The following is a 7,500-nucleotide window of genomic DNA, read 5'->3' as shown; positions in this document are numbered from 1 at the left end:
CCGTCTACTCCTCTCCTCCTGCTCCTCCTGCTCCTCCTCCTCCTCTCCATCTACTCCTCTTCTTCTCTTCATCCCAGTTCCGTTCCTTCCTGCATCCCTCCCCTTTCAGCAGTTGAAATGTCAGTCTGTAACTGGACGATGTAGTACGAGCAGCACACTGCCACCGCTATGCTGGAGACCCGGAGTGTGTTAGAACTCAGTTGAAATCCTGACCCGTCCCAGAACAGCTGCAGCTGGAACGGAACTTAAACTGGTTCCAGTACGGCGATGCAAGCAGAAAAGTCTGCGTTACGTAATAAAAAGTCTTTTATTTTTTTATTTTTGCGCGTGTGTAAATCAAATCGTAAAAATGCCAATGAGTTCCCTTTCGGTTCCACGCGGGACTACAAAACATGGAAAGGTCCAGTGGATGTTTATTTTTACTGTCGGAGATATTCTATTAATATACATTATTATATAGAGGAGTTTATTATACGCGGGAGCGATGTAAACAGCGATGTAAACAGCATCTCATTACTGTAACTGCTTCATTACTAATTATTACAGGATAAATAAAATTCCCTCGTTCTCTGATTCTCCTGCTAAAGTTTATAAAGTTCATTACACCACAGTTTAATAGAAAGTGTTTCTGAACGCCTCACTAACGCTCTTCAGGGATCGGTTTGGATCCAAAACCTTTTTTTTTTTTTTTAAATGAACTTAACATAAACAAATATAAAACAAGTAGAACCCGACGCCAATGGCGTGGTCAGGGGACACCGCCAGCACCACCAACACCTCCAGCACCACCAACACCTCCAGCACCACCAACACCATCAACACCACCAACACCTCCAGCACCATCAACACCTCCAGCACCACCAACACCTCCAGCACCACCAACACCTCCAGCACCATCAACACCTCCAGCACCACCAGCACCATCAACACCACCAACACCGCCAGCACCACCAACACCTCCAGCACCACCAACACCACCAACACCTCCAGCACCACCAACACCTCCAGCACCATCAACACCTCCAGCACCACCAGCACCATCAACACCACCAACACCGCCAGCACCACCAACACCTCCAGCACCACCAACACCTCCAGCACCACCAACACCTCCAGCACCACCAGCACCACCAACACCTCCAGCACCACCAACACCTCCAGCACCACCAACACCTCCAGCACCACCAGCACCATCAACACCTCCAACACCATCAACACCTCCAGCACCCACAACACCTCCAGCACCACCAACACCTCCAGCACCACCAGCACCACCAACACCTCCAGCACCATCAACACCTCCAGCACCACCAACACCATCAACACCACCAACACCTCCAGCACCATCAACACCTCCAGGACCACCAACACCTCCAGCACCACCAACACCTCCAGCACCATCAACACCTCCAACACCATCAACACCTCCAGCACCCACAACACCTCCAGCACCACCAACACCTCCAGCACCACCAGCACCATCAACACCTCCAACACCATCAACACCTCCAGCACCCACAACACCTCCAGCACCACCAACACCTCCAGCACCACCAGCACCACCAACACCTCCAGCACCATCAACACCTCCAGCACCACCAACACCATCAACACCACCAACACCTCCAGCACCATCAACACCTCCAGGACCACCAACACCTCCAGCACCACCAACACCTCCAGCACCATCAACACCTCCAACACCATCAACACCTCCAGCACCCACAACACCTCCAGCACCACCAACACCTCCAGCACCACCAGCACCACCAACACCTCCAGCACCACCAACACCTCCAGCACCACCAGCACCACCAGCACCACCAGCACCACCAGCACCATCAACACCTCCAGCACCCCCGACACCTCCAGCACCATCAGCACCATCAACACCTCCAGCACCATCAACACCTCCAGCACCACCAACACCTCCAGCACCATCAACACCTCCAGCACCATCAACACCTCCAGCACCACCAGCACCATCAACACCACCAACACCGCCAGCACCACCAACACCTCCAGCACCACCAACACCACCAACACCTCCAGCACCATCAACACCTCCAGCACCCACAACACCATCAACACCTCCAGCACCACCAACACCTCCAGCACCACCAGCACCTCCAGCACCACCAACACCTCCAGCACCACCAGCACCTCCAGCAACTCCAGTACCACCAGCACCACGAACACCTCCAGTACCACCAGCACCTCCAACACCAACAGCCCCTCCAGTCCTGCCTGCTAGTAATGTACTAATGTAAATCCTTAAAATATATTTCAAACAGAAAGAAAGCTACTGAAGAGAAAATATTTCAGATGATAGTTGACCTTGCTGTGACCTCGACCCTGTTCACATCCATTCCAAGATCTAATCAGTTCACCTGCTGCTTTCACTGCTTATAAATGTTTACAGTCAGGAATAAATTAGCATAAATTATTCATTAAATAATTAATACTTTTTCCTCCCAACATGTAGAGTGACCAGGAAATACTGTGTGTGTTTTGAGTGTATTCAGCTATTTAACAGTGCGGTGTGTGTGTGTGTGTGTGTGTGTGTGTGTGTGTGTGTGACGCCTGGGCTGTTTACTTTGAATTTGAAATCATTAATATAAATTAGTGTTCTGTTCCACTGGTAGTGATTTCACACACGCACACACACGCGCACACACGCGCACACACGCGCACACACGCACACACACGCGCACACACGCGCACACACGCGCACACCGCACTGCTAAATAGCTGAATACACTGAACACACACACATCTGCTTATTAGCCTGGGCCGTGTCATTATCCAATCCTGCCGTTCATTATCTTAACACGTAATTATCATTTTAATAAAAGAGAAAACACTTCACACGACTCCAGAGGCAAAAAGAGACTCTTAAGCTTGGTGTGTGTGTGTGTGTGTGTGTGTGTGTGTGTGTGTGTGTGTGTGTGTGGGTGTGTGAGAGAGAGAGATTAAACACTGAGCATGAAGCGCTTATGCAGATTTCCACCAAATTACTCCACACCCCCCCCCCCCCCCCCCCGACCCAGCGGAGGTCCAGTTCCTTCTCCAGTTAGTTCACATTCCCACAAAACCAACATCTAACCTGTTGTCATGGTAACCTTAAGGTCAAAGGTTAATCAGTGTATCAGTTTATTATAAAATGTGCTACCTTCCTTCGCTATCAGTGGATATTGTGATGATTTACTACAGATGTGTCCAGATGTAAACGGCACTTCATGTTAATATCAGCTTTTATTTCATTCGCCATAACAAACGCGGCTCAGAGCGCCCGGGTCCGAACCCAGTCACGAAAAGTGCAGCACGATTTTAATTTAGAGAATGGTACAATTTGAGTGAAGGGATGGAGAGAGGGAGAGATAAAGAGAGGGAGGGAGGGAGAGAAGGAGAGAGATGGAGGGAAGGAGAAAGAGATGGAGGGAGGGAGAGATGGAGGGAGGGAGAGATGGAGGGAGGGAGAGATGGAGGGAGGGAGAGATGGAGAGATGGAGGGAGGGAGAGATGGAGAGATGGAGGGAGGGAGAGATGGAGAGATGGAGGGAGGGAGAGATGGAGGGAGGGAGAGATGGAGGGAGGGAGAGATGGAGGGAGGGAGAGATGGAGGGAGGGAGAGAAGGAGAGATGGAGAGAAGGAGAGATGGAGGGAGGGAGAGATGGAGGGAGGGAGGGAGAGATGGAGGGAGGGAGAGATGGAGGGAGGGAGAGAAGGAGAGATGGAGAGAAGGAGAGATGGAGGGAGGGAGAGAAGGAGAGATGGAGGGAGGGAGAGATGGAGGGAGGGATGGATAGAATAAAGCGAGCGAGACCGCTCTCGTGTGGTAATGACGCTGTCGTTAAACCGCCTGGGTGTTTTATTAAAGCTGCTGTCTCGGTCTTTACTGCAGAGGCTCGTAGGGAAAAGAGCAGTAATGCAGATCTACTGCTTCCATTCACACGCCGAGGAGATCCTCCGGAACCCTGGAGCTCCAACATCCATCTACAGACAGCGCAGAGCAGCACAATTAACTGCGGAGGATAATTAGGCAAAGCTATAGAACAGAGTTCCTGGGGAGGGGGAGAGCGAGGGAATGGAGGAAGTTGAGCAAGACTGCAGGGACAAGCTATTCATAGCGAACACTGTCTGTGTGTGTGTGTGTGTGTGTGTGTGTGTGTGTGTGTGTGTGTGTGTGTATGTATACACACACACAATAGAACCCAAAAAGTCTCAGTGGACTGCCAAGAACTGTTTTTTTATCCAACCAGGGAATAAAAGTGGACATGTTCGACCCAGCTGATCTTTTTTTATTCAAGAAGCTGGAATTATTTTATAAAATTATAATCTATAAAGCGCTCATCACATTTATACCGATATAAACCAATCATCGCTGTGTCTCCGAGAGGAGGCTGACCCTCGGCTCCCGGAGAAACTTCAACCTCAATCCTGAGGCAGAGGCTGTCCTCGGCCAGAAGAGACCGAGCTCAGCCCCAGGAACCTCGAGGGGAAGGGGCCGATGTCGGTCCTGTGAAGAGACGGATCACTAGACCTCGGCTCCCGGAAGTTTATCGGCCCCGAGGTTTTAGGCCAGGACAGACGCTGACATTAGATCAAGAAAGAGTCAGCTTCCAGAGTCTGCCTTTACTCAGAGAACACAAACATTCAGCAGACACCAGCCTCACAGGAGCACTGCGTCAGCTGTGAGAAGAGACCGAGCTTAAGACCTGGAAAACGCCCTCGGAGTTAACGTTTCACACACCTGAAGAGGACGAGGGGAACATCTGTCTGAGGGGAACATCTGTCTGAGGGGAACAGCCTTCGATCCGAATTCTCCTTTAAAGAGGCAGAACTTCACGACTCGGAACCTCCACAGACTGCAGAACCCAGACACGGTTCTCTCCCCTCTCACGCCATCTCACTCTCACTCACTCACTCTCTCACACCATCTCTCTCTCTCTCTCTCTCTCTCTCTCTCTCTCTCTCACGCCATCTCTCCCTCTCACTCTCTCACACCATCTCACTCTCTCTCACTCACTCTCTCTCCCCCCACGCCATCTCTCCCTCTCACTCTCCCTCTCTCACGCCATCTCTCCCTCTCACTCTCCCTCCCTCTCTCACTCTCTCTCTTCCTCCCTCTCACTCACTCTTCCTCCCTCTCTCTCTCACTGACTCACACTCACTCACTCTCTCTCTCTCTCTCTCTCTCCAACTCTTTATTTCTTCCTCTCAGTGCCTCAGTGTTGGCAGTAAACTCCGTGTCCTTGGTAAACTGTCTACAGCTTCCTGGAAGCCTCTGATTTAATTAATGCACCTCTATAAGTGGACAGGAGTTCTAACCAGCACTTTGTCACTTACTCTAAATGTGTGTGTGTGTGTGTGTGTGTGTGTGTGTGAGTGTGTGTGAGTGTGTGTGTGTGTGTGTGTGTGTGTGAGTGAGAGAGAGCGATTAGAACACTGTATGAGTTATTATTATTATTGACATTTAAAATGACGCAGCTCCTGAATCATCATCTCACATCTTCCATCGTTACAGAGAGAATGAGCGCCACGCCATCATACGCCATCACAACTCCATCACACGCCAACACACTCCATCAAACTCCATCACACGCCAACACACTCCATCATACTCCATCACACGCCAACACACTCCATCAAACACCATCACACTCCATCAAACACCATCACAATGCCGTCACACGCCAACACACTCCATCAAACACCATCACAATGCCATCACACTCCATCATACTCCATCAAACACCATCACAATGCCATCACACGCCAACACACTCCATCATACTCCATCACACGCCAACACACTCCATCACACTCCATCAAACACCATCACAATGCCGTCACACGCCAACACACTCCATCAAACACCATCACAATGCCGTCACACGCCAACACACTCCATCATACTCCATCACACTCCATCAAACACCATCACAATGCCATCACACGCCAACACACTCCATCATACGCCAACAAACTCCATCACACGCCAACACACTCCATCACACTCCAAACACCATCACACACCAACAAACTCCATCACACTCCATCATACACCATCACACCTCCATCACACACCATCACACCTCCATCACGCACCATCACACCTCCATCATACACCATCACACTCCATCACACTCCATCAAACACCATCATGCACCATCACACGCCAACACACTCCATCACACGCCATCATGCACCATCACACCTCCATCATGCACCATCACACCTCCATCATACACCATCACAATGCCATCTACACCATCACAATGCCATCACACGCCAACACACTCCATCACACACCAACACACTCCATCACACTCCAACACACTCCATCACACGCCAACACACTCCATCACACGCCATCATGCACCATCACACCTCCATCATGCACCATCACAATGCCATCACACGCCAACACACGCCATCACACACCATCATGCCTCCATCAGATACCATCAAAACTCCATCATACACCATCACACGCCAACAAACTCCATCACACTCCATCATACACCATCACGCCTCCATCACACACCATCACACCTCCATCACACCTCCATCATACACCATCACACTCCAACACACTCCATCACACACCATCATGCACCATCACACGCCAACACACTCCATCACACGCCATCATGCACCATCACACGCCATCATGCACCATCACACCTCCATCATACACCATCACAACTCCATCACACGCCAACACAATCCAAGGTGAAGGAGGCGTGGCCTCTGTACCAGTCAGTCTCAGTGAAGGAGGCGTGGCCTCTGTTCCAGTCAGTCTCTGGATTATTTTTAGACTGATATTTAACAGGAGATGAGAGCTGAGGTTTTAGAAGCAGAATAAAGGAACGTAGTCGTAATAACGGTAATAAACCCCTTCACTAAGCACCACAACGTGATTATCTCCCTTCAGATTAGTGACAGTGAAAGTTCTGGGCGAGTGAAAGCACTAGCTCGTCTGCATGGAGCTTTTATTGAAATTGAAAAGCAGTTAAAGAAAGGGGAAAGCACAAAGAGCACTCTGAGGAGAGAAAAAGGGAGGAGCGGAGATAGGATCAGGAATAAAAGTGCAATAAAACCCGCTGAAATTGCCGTTTTCTTCCTCAGACAGCGTGATTCAGTCTCTTTTATATCTGCACTTCACAAAACGGCCAATTGTTCCATTTCTGCCTCCCGCTTGTAGCATGAAATCTACCACTTTATCGGGTGCACTGTTCTGCACAATGTATTGGCACCCCTCTACCCCATCCATCAACCAGTGTATGAGCTACAGCAGTGTGTTGATGTTCAGGTAAACACTGTATTAAACACTATTACACACTGCTGCCCTGTTGCTCATCTTTCTGGCACTCAGAGTCTAAATCTTTTTTCAGGCAGAGTGTGTGAAGAATAAAACCCCACTCAAAAGAGAACAGGACTGGACCATGAAGAACTCTCGTAGTGTCACTGCTGAGTGTCAGAATGCGTGTGAA

The 7,500-nt window shown here is 49.9% G+C and overlaps 1 protein-coding gene across 1 annotated transcript in view; it reads right to left on the bottom strand.

The window, feature by feature from the left end:
* mrps5 (mitochondrial ribosomal protein S5) overlaps window positions 1–7,500 on the bottom strand; it is a 16,356-nt gene that overhangs the window by 5,021 nt on the left and 3,835 nt on the right. The window lies entirely within an intron of this gene.

The sequence above is a fragment of the Ictalurus punctatus genome, chromosome 9 (assembly GCF_001660625.3).
Source record: "Ictalurus punctatus breed USDA103 chromosome 9, Coco_2.0, whole genome shotgun sequence".
Taxonomy (NCBI): Eukaryota; Metazoa; Chordata; class Actinopteri; order Siluriformes; family Ictaluridae; genus Ictalurus; species Ictalurus punctatus.
The sequence above is the reverse complement of the archived record's forward strand: the minus strand, read 5'-3'. Positions and strand labels throughout refer to the sequence as shown.